Below are 18,589 nucleotides of genomic sequence, written 5' to 3'. Positions count from 1 at the left end.
GTAGCGGCCACCTTGGTGCGGATGGTAGCCCTGAGCGAGCCCCTCATTGTCATGGCGCCGTCGCCTGCTGACCACCTTGTGGTCGCCCTACGCCTCGCGTCGGTTGCCGAGGCGGTCGTGCAGCAAGGGGACCCTGTTGATTGTCGATGCCCGAGCAGGTTTGGGACAAGCCGAGGCCTCCCTATCGGGCTGGGGCGGTGCCATGGGAAGGTCCGAGGCGCCTCCGCGCCGTTGGGAGGTGGAACTCTCGGCCTATTGCACCACGGCGGTCTCGAGGAGATCCTGGAGCTCGCCGTGGACCCGTCGCCCCTCCGTGGTAGAGGGCTCCGGCATCGTTCGGACTAGCATCGCCACAGTCACGACGTTCTAGCTAGCGCGATTGAAGATTGGGGTTGCTCACCCCCTTCGTCGTCATTAATGCAGTGGTGGACGTTGTGGGCCCTCCGCCGGGCTCCTCCTCCATCACCGCGACCTTGCTGCTCCTGCTCGAGAGTGTCTCGAAGCTGCTGTAGGAGGAGTCGGTCTTGTTCGACCTTGGCCTAAAGCTCACGGAGCTGCTCCAGGTCCGAGCGTCGAAGTTGTCTAGGGGCAAGTGTTGATGCAAAAGTGGATCTGCAAACACAAAGGGCTAATACCCGAATCGATATCCAAGGCGTGCCAGTCGATTTGACCTGTTAATCGACAAGGATGAAGATACGAGCACTTTGGTCCTGACAACAGCGATACGCCCGGAAGTCACGGCCAAGAGGTACTCACTCGGAACTCGAGGATCGCCGAAGGTCGCACTGAAGCGATGCAGCTCGCCGAATCAATGAGAACTCGTAAAAAGGAAAAATAATGCAAATTGACGAAGTCGCCGAAAAGTAAGTAGATGCAAATAGGAGTAAAAATTGGTTTTGATATTGATTGATATATTTTACATTGCCCTTCAATCTATATTTATACTCTGATCTAAAGAGACATAACCAAACATAACTAGGATACCAAATCCATACCTAAGGAAATACGTGACTCTTACATGAATCATACTCTAATGAATACAGGAAAGGAAATCAACTCCTATCTATTTCCCTGTCCGCCTCAATTACGATGGAAATCTCACCGACCTCCTTTCCATCGGCATACTTCCTGTTTCATCGGCAGTAGTCTTCAAGCCTCCCTTCATCGGCATCGACAATAACCTCCAACCTCATCGGCAATGCCCGAGTCTAAATCAACCTTTCCATCGACCACCACCAGCTATCGGCAACCATCTTTACAAGCTGGCTTTCATCGGCTATCAGAGTATACAGTAACTTTCCCCTTGCCAATTAGTCCACTCCGATCATTTTGACACATGCAAAAAACGGTGTCAACACATGCCCCCCAATTTTGGAGTATAAAACCATTAATGCTCCGAAATTTACTCCAGATAACGCTTGCCTTCGCTCGATTACCGTAACTCATTCTCCAAGCCAAAACTTGATCTGTTATCAAATCCAATCAAATCTAATCCTGATTCACGCACTTCAGTAAATATCGCACAATCGCCAACCACTCTTGCCTTGATTATGGTTAAGATACCGAAACAATAACCCATCGGCAAGATCCTAACATGATAATGCTGTCATTTTCAGAATTAAAATATCCTGTACCGATATCTCTTCCAAGTCATGATTACTTGCCATCAACCCATCTGTACAATCCCCTGATTATCGTGCGAACAGTTACCATATCCATCTGAACCACTTCGACCTACATGCGCGCGGTATAGAGATAAGTCCAAAATACCCCTACTCCAAGCGGCTTATAAATAGATTCCTCCGGAACACTCGTCTTCTACCCTCAGACTCCAATCTTTGACATTTTCTCTTTCCGGCGGCGACTCCGACGAACAACTGCGCGACCTCAACCAACAAGAATTCTTCTCCAGCGTTAACCTCAAGTCTCCGGCTCGTGCCCCCATCTTCCTCAAGATAATGGCAATCAACTTCGACGTCCCTGCGGTTCGCTCCACTTCCATTACCTTTTACTTTGATTCCCCTAGTTTTTTCAAATCCATACAGTTGGTGATTTTTCCTTTCTTTTGTTCTCCGGATCCTTTAAACTTAGGAACTGCGCAACAAATTAGTTATTCCAACCGATCAGCCGCATGTCCAATGTCTAGGACCAATGGGCAACCCAGATCCAACCGATCTGATTAATGCAGAGGTTAACAGAATCCCCTTTAGAGCCCAAAATTTCTCTCTGAATTTATGGAAAGACACATTCCGATCTTGGCCCAAAACCACCAAAGGGTGGAAAGATTGGTATTTGAGGGTTAATAGATCGATGCAAGTATACTGGGCAGAACGGAAGTTAGACCAATGCATTAGGCTATCTATTGCCGATATGCAGAAGAATGAATCAATGATGACTGCAGCTGCTTACTTCTGGTCAGACACAACAAACACTTTTATGTTTGGACATGGCCCAGCTACTCCCACACTTGCCGATGTATACATGCTCACTGGTTTGGATATTTCAACTGCCGATGAAGGCTCTATTTATGGCAGAAAATCTGAATATAGGGTGAATACCCGCAACATCGGCGGTTGGACGGGATACATCCAAGAATGCCAGAAGACTGGGACAGTTAATTAGAGGGAACATGCCACATTCTTGAATATGTGGTTAGAAAAATTCATCTTCTGTGGTCGATCAGTAGGACCAACTAACGCTTTCCTCCCCGCTGCTGAACTCCTGGCCAATGGCGTAAGATTCCCTCTTGGCCGATACCTTCTGAGCTCCACTTATCATCTTCTTCATCAAGTGTCTCAGAAACTTCTGCTTGGCAAACCCATCGGCAACTTAGGAGGCCCGTGGTGGTTCATCAACATGTGGCTGAATACCCATATGCACAAACGGTTGCAATGGGACTTCTTTGCCCAACAATTCCCACGAGAAATTACTGAAGACCATGTGCTTGGGGACGAGGAATCGGCAACACGCTCACCTCTCAATTTTGGTGAAGCCATAATTGTCCTCCCTGGAACAGAAGCCAATGAAGACCAGATCGGCAGATTCTTCCAAAGCTTCTACAATGGTCTTTCTCGTGATCATAGGGCCTGGGTGCCTTATATTGACGAAGAAAACAGATTCCCCCTTCTTTTCAATTTTGCCGATGACACTCTGAATCAAGATAACGAGCTCATGATGGCTATCATTACTCCCAGGGCAATTCCAGTAAACACATTCGGTAGCGGGAAAAACACCAATATCACATATGAGTTTTACAACCCATCGGCAGTATCCCGTCAATTGGCTTTTGGGCAACTGCCAATCAAACTTTGTTTTGCCGATGTGATCAAACCCAGGGAAATAATCACCTGCGGAACAGATTGGAACAAGGTAGTACAACTCTCCCCCGATGCCGATACTACAGATGTTGATATATCCACCTGGACGCCAGTATCTTTCATCACCGAGTCATATAAGCAATGGTGGCAAGAGTGGAGGGAACAACTGTTTGCAACCTCTGTTCACACATATCGGCACATGATCGACCCTGAATACGCCATTCCCGATGACGCAGTAAGTTCCTTTTAGCTCCCTTCCGCTTTTTCCTTTCATATATCAGTAACTAACTCTCTCGTGACAGGTTAACAACCCAGCACCAACTATGAGCAAAAGTGGGAAACCCTTCGATCTTTGACCTGTTTCCCCGATATCACCGATCGGCTACAACGCTCCCACCTTAGCCGCTTTGACTCACCAGAAGATCCGTACCAAGACCATCACCTCCAAGTCCAAATTGGCTACATCCAGGGCCACTCCATCGGCTGCTGCTACAACCTTGGTCAAGGCATTCAAGGTAACAACCTTGCTTATTTCTACTTATGCCGATCACAAACTGTATTAACATTAATCATTAGGGGGTAAGAGCTGCTGCTGGATCGTCATCGGCAATTCCTCCGATATCAAGCACCACTTCTTTTGACGAACCTTCAGAGGTAGCTTCTTGACTTTACATTTTATCTGTTAAATATCATATCTTACACTTGTTTTGCAGCAACAATTGGGTACATCGGCAAGCGTACCAGATGTCCAAGCTTCACAACCAACAAGTGCCGATGCCCCCCAGCCAGTCGTTGCCGATGCCCAAGCAAAGCGCAAAGCTTTAACAGATGCTGAGGCACAGCCAAAACGACAAAGGTCCATGCCGATCCCTACATCTGCCCCAATGTCATCGGTCATCATACCTCAAGAGCCAACCACCAATGGAGTCACAGAGGATATCCCATCGGCAAGCTCAGCCGATCCCCCACACGGCAAACTCCAGGTTGCTTCCTCCAGTCAAGCACAGGAAATTGCCTTGAAACGGGTAAACCGATTAACCTAGCTAATTTACAATACTCATACTTATCCTTAACTGACCTCCTTTTCTTTTCCTCAGGAACAAGACTCCCCAAACAGCCTATTCTCCTTTGCTATTGACGTCTCTGACGATGATGGAGGGGAAACAAGTTCTTCCCTTGCACTGGGAACAATATCGGCAGAAACTAAGTCCAAGTTGGAAACTCTCCTGAACTTGCTGCAGCAGGATACCGCCCAACTGGTAGATGACTCGGACCCCGCAAAGGTAATTTTCAAAACAATCCGTGGCCAGGTCCCTGCCGATGTTGAAGAAGTACTCTTCCCAGCAGCCCATTTAGAAAGCCACCAACTACAATATCAACGGGCTGCTCAACGTATTGCCGATAGAGCATCTCAGGCTCAACTCAAAGAAGAGATGCTACAACTGAAACAAATTGCCGATGAGAAACACAAGGGCATCGGCAACTTGCAGACTTCGGGTGCTGAACTTAAGCAGAAAATCTTGGATTTATCAGCAAGGAAGATGGCTCTATTGGCTGAATTGAAAGAAGTCGATGCAGCCTTAACTCATGCTCAACAAGAAGAAAGCCAGCTACCCAATGCTATCAAAGCCCTTCAGCAAGAAAGAGATATCCAGGCTCGCAAAGCTTTGGCCATGAAGAAAAAACTCAAGCCTGTGGAGGGTGCTGCCGATGACGACATCAAAGAAATGGAGGAAGCCGACCAGATTCGCTTGCGTGCGATATTTGCTATCCAATCCTTGTTGAACTTGTAATCTTGTTTATTGTATCGACACTTTATGAGACATCGACATCCTTGCATAATTCTAGCCGATAGGACGGTTATCGGCACTTATACTTTTATGCATCCATCCAGATACTAGGATAATATTTCTTCAAATATTTTCCATTTAATGCTCTGGGAAACACAACCCCTTCGAGGGTTTCTAGAATATATGCGTTACCAGGAACAGACTGATTTATCCGATATGGACCTTCCCAATTAGGAGACCACTTTCCAAACTTTGAACTTTTAGTCCCAATCGGTAAAATCAATTTCCAGACCAGATCTCCATCGGCAAACTCCTTTACCTTCACCTTCTTGTCATACCATCTGGCTACTCTTTTCTTATTTTCTTCGATGCTAACTAAAGCCCTTAACCGATGACCCGCCACATCTTCCAACTCATCCTTCATAAGAGTATTATAATCATCGGCTGTCAGCTAATTTTGAGAACGTATTCGCCTAGAGCCAACTTTAATTTCCCAAGGCAATACTGCGTCGTGTCCATATACTAACTGATAAGGCGTTACTTTGGTTGCACCATGACATGACATCTGATATGACCACAAGGCTTCATTTAATACTGTATGCCACCTCCTAGGATTTTCTTCAATTTTGCGCTTAATGAGTTTGATGATCCCTTTGTTAGAAGCCTCAGCTTGACCATTAGCTTGAGCATAATATGGAGAAGAATTTAAAACTTAAATTCCCATACCTACAGCAAACTCATCAAATTCTCCTGATGTAAACATAGTGCCCTGATCGGTAGTGATAGTCTGAGGAATACCAAATTGGTAAACAATATGCTCTTTCACAAAATCAATCATATTAACCGATGTCACCTTTTTTAAAGGAATTGCCTCAACCCATTTTGTGAAATAATCGGTAGCAACCAGAATAAATTTATGTCCTTTACTCGATGGCGGATAAATCTGACCAATGAGATCAATAGCCCATCCCCGGAACGGCCACGGTTTGATTATAGGGTTCATAGCCGATGCAGGCGCTCTTTGAATATTACCAAACTTTTGACACCCCTGACATCCTTTAAAATATTTAAAACAATCTTCAAGAATAGTCGGCCAATAGTACCCATTCCTTCTGATCATCCATTTCATCTTGAAAGCCGATTGATGCGCCCCACACACTCCTTCATGAATTTCACCCATCAAGCTTTTCGATTCATCACTGCTAACACATCTAAGTAAAACTCCATCTATAGTTCGATAATATAATTCATCATCGAGGAGCACATACTTGGTAGCTTGGAACCTTATACGTCTCTCAACCTTTCTATATGGATCCTTTAAATAATCGACAATCTCCTTCCTCCAGTCATCGGTATCAACTGCCGATGTTAGCACTTCCTGAATAGGCTGATACCCTGAAGCATGCTGAGCTAGTCGATTAGCTTCCTCATTATGCAATCGAGAGATATGTTCAAGACAAAAATCTCTAAATCCTTTCAACAATTGCAAACATCTTTCATAACACGAAATCAAAGCTTCACTTCGGCATTCATAAATTCCAGCCAATTGATTTATAACTAGCATAGAATCACCAAAGATTTCCACAGCATCGGCATGTATCTCCTTCAGTAATTCTAACCCTTTTATCAAGGCTTGGTATTCAGTCTGATTATTCGTCGACGTAGCAACAATCGGCAATGAAAACTCATACTTCCTTCCTTGAGGTGAAATTAACACAATGCCAATACCTGCTCCTTCACCACATGTGGACCCATCGAAGAAAAGTGTCCAGGGAGCAATCTCCAGAGAGTCCACCGTATTACAATGCTGAGTGACAAAATCAGCCATAACTTGCCCTTTAACTGCCTTAGTTGATTCATAACGTAGTTCAAATTCTGATAATGCTAAAATCCACTTGCCGATTCTACCACTTAATATCGGCATCGACAGCATATACTTGACTACATCGTCTTTGCATATGACCGTACATTCGGCAGATAACAAATAATGCCTTAATTTGACACAAGAAAAGTACAAACACAGACATAATTTTTCGATGGCCGAATACCTCGTCTCAGCATCCACTAATCTTCTGCTCAAATAATAAATAACACGTTCTTTCCCTTCAAATTCTTGAATAAGAGCTGAACTAATAACTGTATCATCAGTTGACAAATATAACCTGAAAGGTTTCCCGTGTTGAGGTGGAACTAGCACCGGAGGATTTGTTAAATATTTCTTAATTTCATCCAGGGCTAACCGCTGCTCAGCTCCCCATACAAATTCCTGATCGGCTTTCAATTTAAGTAATGGACTGAAAGCCTTGATCTTACCCGACAGATTAGATATGAATCTTCTGATGAAATTAATCTTACCAATCAAAGATTGCAATTCAGTTTTATTGACAGGAGCAACCACCTTGTTAATCGCATCAATAGACTTCCTACTGATTTCGATGCCCCGCTGATGCACCATAAAACCCAAGAATTGTCCTGCCGATACACCAAATGCACATTTATTAGGATTCATCTTCAATCCATGCTTCCTTGTGCACTCCAGTATCTTTCGTAGATCGGCTAAATGTTTTGTAACATCTCCAGACTTAATCACCACATCATCAATGTAGATCTCCACTAATGTGCCGATGTACTCATGAAAAATAAAGTTCATAGCTCTCTGATAAGTAGCGCCGGCATTTTTCAAACCAAACGTCATAATTATCCACTCAAACAACCCCACATGACCTGGACATCTGAAAGCAGTCTTGGGAATATCTTCTTCAGCCATGAATATTTGATTGTAACCTGCATTACCATCCATGAAGCTGATAATTTGATGTCCGGCTGCAGCATCAATCAACAAATCAGCAATCGGCATTGGATAGCCATCCATCGGTGTGGCTTTGTTGAGATTCCTGAAATCAATACAAACACGAAGTTTTCCATTTTTCTTATAAACAGGAACCACATTAGAGATCCACTCTGCATATCGACACTGCCGAATAAACTTTGCCTCAATTAATTTAGTTATTTCGGCCTTAATATCAGGAAGTATATTAGGGTTGCATTGGCGCACTGGCTGCTGATGTGGCCGAAATCCAGATTTGATAGGTAACCGATGTTCAACTACCGATCGGTCTAATCCAGGCATCTCAGTATAATCCCAGGCAAAACAATCTTTATACCCTTTTAACACATCAATTATTTGCTGCTTATACTTGGAATCTAACTTAGCACTAATAAAAGTAGGTCTTGGCCTATCGCCATCACCGATATCTACTTCCACTAAATCATCTGCCGATGTGAACCCTTGACCTAATTTTCCATCATTGGCAAACCTATCCATTAAAACTCTTCTTCAGAACCGACTGCTTGGATCGGTGGAATTTCGTAATCAGCAACTCTAAGGAACTCTTTTTCCCAAGCTTCTCCTGATATGCATTTAGTTCGCTCATAAGTATCTGATTCTGCCGATGCGATGATATAAGAAGAATCACTAGGGACAACCTCAATCTTATCCCCAATCCACTGTACGAGGCATTGATGCATTGTAGAAGGAACACAACAATTAGCATGAATCCAATCCCTCCCTAGAAGCAGATTATATGCACCCTTGCCATTAATAACAAAGAACGTCGTCGGCAAGGTTTTGCTGCCGATGGTCAATTCAACGCATACTGCCCCTTTAGCCGGTGACACATTGCCTTCAAAATCTTTCAGCATCATATCGGTTTTGGTCAAGTCTTGATCTCCCTTACCAAGTTTCCGATACATCACATAAGGCATAATATTAATCGCAGCCCCTCCATCAATAAGTACCTTAGACACAGGCTGCCCATCAACTCTGCCCTTCACAAACAAAGCCTTAAGATGCTGTCTCTCGTCATCGGTAGGTTTCTCAAAAACAGCCATCATCGGATCTAGTGTCAACTGAGCTACTTGATCAGAGAGAACAACTTCTTCCTCATTATCAGATAGTGCCAAAAACTCCATCGGCAACATGAATACCATATTAACATCTGCCGATGGACCCTTATTTTTGTGTTTTACCTGCCACTGCGGATGCCCGGACCTCTCATTGGAGGAATTTTCCTCTTGGTATAAATCCTCCTGACGCTCACGTTGCATCTTCCTTCTCTGCGTCTTTGTCAGACCCTCCGGGCACCATCGAGGAAACTTGGTTTTCCACACCGGTTGATAACAGGTCCTAGTTGAGTCTACACGGCGTATATTAGGGTCCCTGTAGAATATTTCCTCATCGGGAACTCTTGCGTTTGCCATCTCCTCAAGCTCCTCTTGATTCCTTGGAAAATATCCAGCACGTTTACCAAGCCTCTCATGTACACTAAGTCTGCCCCCCAGCCGATCATGCACTGATGCTCTGCCTCTGATCGGCTCATTGATAGATAAACCCTGATTACCAGGTTGAAACCTCCTTTCTGACCGATTGACCCCGTAATAACCATTGCACTCAGGGCAATTTTCAACAGTTGGTAATTTAATACCTTCTTCCCAGCAATGGATAAAAAACGGGCACCTCCAATGATCTTTATGCCAATGCCATTCTTCCCGACGTCTCTCTTCTTGCTGTTGTCGATATCGGTCATTTCGCTGACGCCAACTCTCCTGCTACCTTCGATGAGTAATCACAATGCCAGGTCGAGGAGGATTTTTGGAACTACTGCTTTCCCCCAGCAAGCCCTTTCTTTTTGCATCAACGGTAGTTATCCGATGTTGGGGATCTACTGACGCGTTTTTCTCAGTAGCCTCTGACGTCAATACTTTAGTCTTCCCTTTGGCCTCCAACATATTTGCTGGAAAAGGGTGTTGATCAATTTTCATCGGCTTCTGGGCCTTGGAAGTACCAAACTTAATTCTCCCAGATTCAATAGCCGATTGTAACTGTTGCCTGAACACCTTGCATTCATTTGTACTGTGTGAAGTTGCATTGTGCCATTTGCAGTACAAGATCTTTTTCAACTCTTCTGCCGATGGGATCACATGATTAGGTGACAGCTTAATTTGGCCCTCTTGAAGCAGAAGATCAAATATTTTGTCGGCCTTGGTGATATCAAAGGTAAACTTTTCTGGCTCTTTTTGACCAAAGGGACAAGATATCGGCTTTTTATTCTTAACCCACTCAGCTAAGCCGATAACTGGTTCTTCATCAGAATCAGAATCTCCTACTTCTTCAACAAATGATACCTTTTTACTCCAATTCTTTTTAGGTTCAAAAACCCTAGTATCTTGATCAGAGATCCTTTGCACAAGATGACTGAGACTTTCAAACTCCTGAGAAGCATATCTGTCTTTAAGATGTGGCAATAACCCTTGGAAAGCCAGATCAGCAAGCTGCCGATCATCCAGCACCAGACTGTAGCACTTATTTTTTACATCTCGTAGCCTTTGCACAAAGCTCTCTACCGATTCATCATTGCGCTGTCTTAATTTTACTAAATCGGTAAGCTTCTTTTTATGGATTCCAGCAAAGAAATACTTATGAAATTGTTTTTCTAGATCAGCCCAGGTAATAATAGAATTTGGTGGTAATGAAATGAACCACGTAAATGCCGATCCAGACAAAGATGATGAAAATAATCGAACTCTTAATTCATCTCTGCTAGCTGCCTCTCCACATTGAATAATGAAGCGATTGACGTGTTCCATTATTGATGTGTCATCTTGCTCGGAGAATTTAGTGAAATCTGGTACCTTCTACCGATTTGGGAGAGGAATTAAATCATATGCAGGAGGATATGGAGTCCGATAAGAATAAGTATTGACCTTGGGCTTTATCCCAAACTGATCCTTCATAATTTCTGTTATCCTATCGGCCCAAAAAGCATCAGCCTCCTGATGACGAACTGGCTGAATTTCTATAGGAAGTGCCTGCTGATATCCCTCCACATATCTTTGTGGCCCACGATCTCCAGCAATCGGCATATTCGCCGTTACTTGTGGTCCATTAACCTGTTGGAAAGGATTCATCGGCTGTGCTGCCGATGCTTGATTCTGGACACCAGCTTGCATATAACCTTGCTGAATCCCTGCAATCTGTTGATTTTGCTGAACTGTATGTTGAACAGGTAACTGTCCTGACCAACCATTACTAGAACTCATCGGTATAAAACTTGCCGATGGCTGGTAATTTGCTGACATTGTTGGATAATTATAACCAGCTTGAGGCATGAACTGAACCCCAGTTTGACTCATAACAGGGGCTTTCTGCTGCATCGGCAGTAAGCTTGCCGATGGATTTGAACTGGGCGTTTGAACCAAAGGTATCTGGAAACCCCCTGGAGTTGGTTGCACAGTAGTTGCTGTGGCATATTGAGGCACTTGGGCCATCGGCGAAACAGCCGATGGTATAGGAGCTTTTCCTACTGCGTCAAATACTTGAGGTAACCCAGGATTGAAAGCAGATGACTCCGGAGGCATACCATATCCCCACCAATTAGCAGGAATCTGGCTATTCTGAGACACAGGGCCTGACATAGCTGATGCCGCTAGATCTGTATTAAGCTAAACTCGTCCTACCGGATCTGATCGTATCGGTGTAGATTGAATATTAGGTAAGCCTGTCGATACTGGAGGAGAAGTAACTTCTATACCCACAACGGCCGAGGGAGCCGATGGAGTATTAACAGATACCAGCTCTGGTTGGTGATAGGCAGGCCCAACATAATGCAATGCCGTTTGTCCTTCTTTGAGAGTTCGAACCACAGCATTATGAACAGTATTGGACAACACATTGGAATGATTAATTAAAGCATGATTTACTGCAGAATTAACCATCTCTTGAAGTTTACCAGGATTGGAGTCAAAGGTAACCTGCCGAGGCAACGGCAAATCTTGCTTCTGGATGACTTGTCCACTCTTGTTCAGGCTAAACGATCTTAGACAAAGCTGCCTATATTCTTCTATAGCCTTTTCCATGGCCTGCCTCTGCTCTTCCTTAAGATCTTCTTCTGATACCGCAATAATGTTCTCTGAATTGATCTCGGAATTGAACATATTGATCGGATTGATTGGTCCCACCGGGCGTGCCAAAAGATGTGTTGATGCAAAAGTGGATCTACAAACACAAAGGGCTAATACCCGAATCGATATCCAAGGCGTGCCAGTCGATTTGACCTATTAATCGACAAGGATGAAGATACGAGCACTTTGGTCCTGACAACAGCGATACGCCCGGAAGTCACGGCCAAGAGGTACTCACTCGGAACTCGAGGATCGCCGAAGGTCGCACTGAAGCGATGCAGCTCGCCGAATCAATGAGAACTCGTAAAAAGGAAAAATAATGCAAATTGACGAAGTCGCCGAAAAGTAAGTAGATGCAAATAGGAGTAAAAATTGGTTTTGATATTGATTGATATATTTTACATTGCCCTTCAATCTATATTTATACTCTGATCTAAAGAGACATAACCAAACATAACTAGGACACCAAATCCATACCTAAGGAAATACGTGACTCTTACATGAATCATACTCTAATGAATACAGAAAAGGAAATCAACTCCTATCTATTTCCCTGTCCGCCTCAATTACGATGGAAATCTCACCGACCTCCTTTCCATCGGCATACTTCCTGTTTCATCGGCAGTAGTCTTCAAGCCTCCCTTCATCGGCATCGACAATAACCTCCAACCTCATCGGCAATGCCCGAGTCTAAATCAACCTTTCCATCAACCACCACCAGCTATCAGCAACCATCTTTACAAGCTGGCTTTCATCGGCTATCAGAGTATACAGTAACTTTCCCCTTGCCGATTAGTCCACTCCGATCATTTTGACACGTGCAAAAAACGGTGTCAACAGCAAGGTTCTCGTTCCGTGCTGCCGGTGGGACAACGCGTGAAGGTGTGGCATCGCCTGCTCCCTGGCGAAGCGGGGAACGATTGCCTGCCCCCTCGTCCTCATCGCTCATGCTCGGCATTCCAAGCCCGACGTGGAAGCACTCACGAGTGGGATCGTAAGTGCCTTCGAAGTCAGAGTCGGAGTAGCCGAGGCAGTAGTCGCTCGCGGCCAGGAAGCGACGCGTGGCTTCAGGGTCGCGAAGTCCAGAGAAGTCTGCTCCGGCCCACGCCTCGTCCTCCTCCGAGGAGTCAGCGTGGGTGTGAGTCAAAGTCGTGGTGCCAAAGTCGAGGGCAAAGCGTTGGTGGCGTCCTGAGGGCTCTACGTGAGCCGAAGCGTAGGCGGAAGCATAGGTGGCGGTGGCATTTCTCAACCCGAAGGGGTACGAGGATGGTGCCATCGCCAGGCTTTGCTCCGCCGAAGTCGACTCCTCAGGACGTGGCGGGGCAGAGCTTGACGACGGGGCATTGTCGTGCGCCACTGGCGTCTTTCCCTTGTCCAGGCTCAGGCTAGACAGGTCCCCAACCAGGGACCTTGTGCCAACAGCTGGGCGTGGGATACTGGTGGAGCGCGGCGCGTCGCCCTGAGCTTGCGCGGTGCTGGGGTGGCCCCGCTCGCGTTGTGCTTGGCGAGCGCGACGAGAGCGGCTGCTCGGGCGCCGTCTGCGCCTGGGCTGCTGATGCGTGATGTCGTCGTCGGTCGGTGGGGCTCAGGGCGTGAGGAGTACCATATTGTACTCACATCCTAGAGACATGAACTCTAGGCTCCCGAACCAGATCACTGTGCCGAGACGCAGTGGTCGTACAGGGTTTGCCATTCGGAACTCATTAGGATGATGAAGCTGACACACAGATTCCCCTACCTGGCGCGCCAACTGTCGGTGTTTTGGACCGGCGGGTCCTCAACCAACTAGTAAAAATGTACTGCGTGCCCCTAATCCCGGATGGTGATGCAAAGAGACACAAGGTTTATACTTGTTCGGGCAATGGGTGCCTTACGTCCAGTCTGAGAGGTCGATCTTGTATTCCTTGCACCGAAATGCTCGTAGTAGGGGGTTACAAGCAGGGCGAGAGAGGGAGCTAGTCCCAGGTCTCTACGTGGAGCGGCGTAGATTGCTTGAGATGTTGATCTCAGGCAGCGGGGAAGTGTGCGCGTTACAGGGTGTCGAGCGTGTGTTCGTCTATCTCATGAGAGCGTGAGCCCGTCTATGCCTGAATGTGTGCGAGTGTGTGTGTCGGTCCCCCTGTACGTGTTCGTCTATCTCGTGCGCTCGGGTCTCTCTCGGAAACGGTCCCAGTCCCTCCCTTTTATAGTTAAGGGGGGGACACAGGTGATACATGTGTTAGCTATGTGGCGTCGTGCGAACAGAGGCGGCATGTCAGAGCCCTGTAGCCTGTTACTGTGGCGGTATGGTCGAGGGAGTGGTCCTGTCCTTGAAGTGCTGGAGCAACGCGCCGATCACATCCGAACCTGGGCGACGTGGGAGCTCTAGTGATAGCTTAACGCAGGGCCTAGCGGGCGACGTGTCGGTCGCTGTGTGTTGACCGCGTGAAGAGCCGAGGCTCAGTTGGTGCCGAGGCCGAGCCATTGTGGGGGCTCGGCGGGCGCGAATCCTGAGGTTGCCGAGACCCTGAAGTAGATTGCCAAGGCGTGGAGGGAGCAGTTGGCCCTATACACTGATTCCGAGGCTATAGTGACTCGGACTTGGCTCCCCATGCCGCGTTGTTCTTGGAGCGGGGGTTAGCTAGCACAGTGCAGTGCGGGCGCCGATCGTAGGCACAGTACCGAGCACAGCAGCTGGTAACCCCTACCCTGTCCTGTCCTGTCCCGGACGGTATGGTGCTGATGCGACTTCCCGTCTCGTCGGCTGCTCTGTTGTATCGTGCCGTCGTCCGTCTGATGTTGCGGGAGTGGTTGGTCTCATTAATTGGACGCGACGTTCTGTTGGGGAGATCGGTCGAGGCAGAGGCGACCGGGTTATTGCCGAGCCGGCCTCGAGCGAGACGGGGAATCGGCATCTCATCCGAGGCTTTACGCGCGGGGCCTCGGGCGAGACGGAGAATTGGTTCCCCGTCCGAGGCCTTGCGTGCGAGGCCTTGAGCGAGGCGGAAAATCGGTAGACCGTTCGAGGCCGGGGGTTAGCCAATAGTTTGTCTCTTGGCCTTAGTTTTGACGGGGTCTAAGCGATTTTTTCGGTTGTTGCCTAGGGGACCCCTTCTTATGGTACCCGACACATAGTGTGTGGGGACGGACAACGCTTGTTCGTGGTCGGTACGGCTAGTGGGTGCTCGGTAACACTAGCGGATGTTCGGCAAAACTGATAAGTGGTTCACTCACCTGGGCCGATGATCATATGCGCTAACAATCCCCTCTCCCTTCTAAGGCCGCAGCAGGGTGCAGCACCTAGGCCCTGTTTAGTTCCCAAAAATTTTCAACCAAATTGTCACATCGAATCTTGCGGCACATGCATGGAGTACTAAATGTAGACGGAAAAAAAACTAATTGCATAGTTGGACGAGAAATCGCGAGACGAAACTTTCGAACCTAATTAGTACATAATTAGACACTAATTGTCAAATACAAACGAAAGTGTTACAGTAGCCAAAACCAAAAAATTTCACCATCTAAACACGCCCTAACACCCAGCGCGTTCAGTCTCAATCGCCTGGAAGATGTTCAGTTTCCAGGCGACTAAACTGTAGGAGATGTGAAACAAAATTTGGATCCGCAGTAGTGAATCTGGCCGAACTCGCTAGGCCTGTACTCGATTGTTGAAGGCATCATGATAGAAGATGAAAACCGGCAATCTGTGCCGGGTCCAAGTTACTAATGAAATGCACAATCATTACAGCACTGTTTCTTGGCAACCTATTCACCGTTTGTGAAGTAAGTTACAGGATCTACAGATCAGTCGGTTTCTGCAGACAAATGTGAGATTGCCTTTTATTTTTTTGACAATAACAGTTACAGGATCTGCCGAGGAGTGACCTGCTGGCGTGCCAGCTCGCGCGACCGTCTTCTACCTCGCGCGCCAACTATAACGTCCCAGCGCGTGCAGCTTTCCGTCTGCCGCCTGCCTGTCTCCCCGGCGTGGCGAGCATGCATCCGCCCCGCACCTGCTCTGCCGGGCCCGCACCTCTCCTCTCCGATCCTTCTCTCCCTCGCTGCACAGGCTCCCACGGTCTGCACAACAGCACAAGGCTCCCCCAACGGCAGAAAAAGCAGCCAAGCCAAGCGACCGAAGCTCTTATCCACTGCCCGGCGCCCGCGCTGACCGCTTGGCGAGACCAACCCCGCCGAAGAGCGATCGCGTCCACCCTGTTCGCCGCCTCTCGGCCATTGCTCAGCGCACCGCCTCTTCTTTACCCTCCACCACACGGCTCCACCATGCCGCGCCATGCCGTGCGACGCACGACGCTCGGGACAACGGCGGCATCGGCCCCTGTTCCTCGACGCTCCCCACGAGCAAGGCGCACTAGGCCCCTTCCACGAGTCCGGTGGAACCTCCCGTCCCCGTCTGTAGGTTGTCCTCGCCGTGCCCCGACAAGACGTCGGCGCAAACACGCCTTCCTCCAATCCTCCCCATCGTCGTCCGTACCGCGACCAAGGGCGCCGAGGGTGGGGGAGCGCTGTACGCCGTGGCTTCGCCGTGCAGCCCCGAGCCACACACGTCAGCACCAACCACCGGCCACCGTCATGGCTTCACTCGGACACTCGCGCCCGCCGCCCAGGCAAAGGGTGTGGCCAGTGGCCACCACCAACACCAACACCAATCGCGGCCCTCGCCAATTCACGCGTCCGGTCGTGTTTCGCTTAGGGTCTGCGACGCACGGACACGCACACTGACGCGCACGCTGGCCTCGCCCCGAGTCACCACGCGAGCACGGCGCACCCACGCCCGTTGCTGCAATCAAGCACCGCGTCCACGAACAAATGAGCCATTCCTCCCTAGTACTCAACCCAGTTGCTTAGCCCTCTTGCGTGCACCGCCATCGTCCGAAAAGCTAGCTAGGCCGCCGTGCCGCTCAGAGCACGAACTGGCCGCCAACCATCTGCTTCTCTCTCCTATACTACGCTGCGACACGCCTCGGCACGAACGTGGTCCGCAGCCACATCGATATACCGTCGAACAGTTACCGAGCGTAACAAACAACGCCCCTGCTCACATAGCTCTGAACCGTTTGCGGCACCAAATCCACACCAAAGGCCAAAAACGGCCCAATAAAGAGGCCAAGATCAGAACCCAGCCAGCCAACTATAATATAAGCTTCAGAATTTGCACTTGGTCCTCCGTCCCTCGTTGCAGCAAATTAAGGAAGGTTCTCGACTTCGACCACCCCGTCGGCTCCCTCCTCCTCTCGTGAGAGGCCTCCAAGGCGTTCGCGACGATCACACCCCCAAGGCTAAGGACATGGGAACACGGGGCGCACAGCGGCGAAGACAGCGCCAGCGGATGTTCGTCGCACGCCGAGAACAAAGCGGCGAGGAGGACCGGGGTGTTCGGCCGCGATGACGGCGCTCGCGGATTGTCGTCGCACGCAGGGAACAAGGCGGCGAGGCGGACCTTGGCGTACCACGACGAGGAAAGCTTCCGCCACGCGGCCGCGTCGGGGGCCCTGCCCAGCCGACGTGCGCGTGAAGATACGGTTCCAGTGCCCGGCGACGATGAGCGAGGTCTATATGGCGACGCAAAGAAGCTCAAGAAGCCCGACTCTACCGTCCCTGTCGTTCTTGGCGGAGGTGAGTAGGGGGGGAATTGTGCGCGTTGTTCTTCGTCTACGGTTTATGCTTCTTAAATTTTGATTCGGACATAACATTGGGTTGCAGGCATTTCAGGGTCTGGGGGCAGCCGCGGCTCTACCGTCCCCGTCGTTCTTGGCGGAGGTGAGTAAGGGGGAATTGTGCGCGCTGTTCTTCGTCAACGGTTTATGCTTCTTGACTTCTTGATTCAGACATAACATTGGGCTGCAGCCATTTCAGGGTCTGCGGGCCGCGGCGGTCAGGTTCGCCCGAGAGCGCTTCAGAAGGGTCCGCGAGAGGTACGCGACTACGCGTTTGGGTCCGGTATTCGTTAGATCACCTGTTCTTGTTCTTTGTTCTTCGATGATGGCCAGCCCAACACCAACAGTTTTGCTCCGTTCTTGCAGCCGGTGGTACAGAGAGAGGGAAGCCTCAGAAGGAGAGCCGGCTTATCGACCTCTACGATATAGGCCTCATCAACAAAACTGCTCTAGCCGCTGTGGGAGGAGATGCGATGCCAGCCTTTCTTCGCGTCGCTGCTCAAAATGAGGCTATCAAGGCGGCCGCTCCGCGAATGGAAGCCATCGCCAGGAGCCTCCGGATGACAGGAGGCCTTCAAGCTCGAGCCCCAGTCCAGCACCGGCAGCAGCCCCGGCTGCAGACCGACCCCGAGCCCCAGCCGCAGCCCCAGCCTGACCCTGAGCCCCAGCTCGAGCGGCGGCCGCTTCTCCAGCCGGACCGATCTTGTCCGCGCTGCCACATGAACAGCGGCACTGTGGCGCCGCACCACCTCTGCAAGTGCGTGCGCTGCTCCAAGAGTACAGACCTGTGTCCTTTCTGCTTCCTAGCTGCAATACCAAAGACCGAGTGCTCACGAGGCACGTGCCCGTCGTGCGGAGGAAGAGC

This window comes from Miscanthus floridulus, chromosome 18 (genome assembly GCF_019320115.1).
Source record: "Miscanthus floridulus cultivar M001 chromosome 18, ASM1932011v1, whole genome shotgun sequence".
NCBI lineage: Eukaryota > Viridiplantae > Streptophyta > Magnoliopsida > Poales > Poaceae > Miscanthus > Miscanthus floridulus.
The sequence above is the reverse complement of the archived record's forward strand: the minus strand, read 5'-3'. Positions refer to the sequence as shown.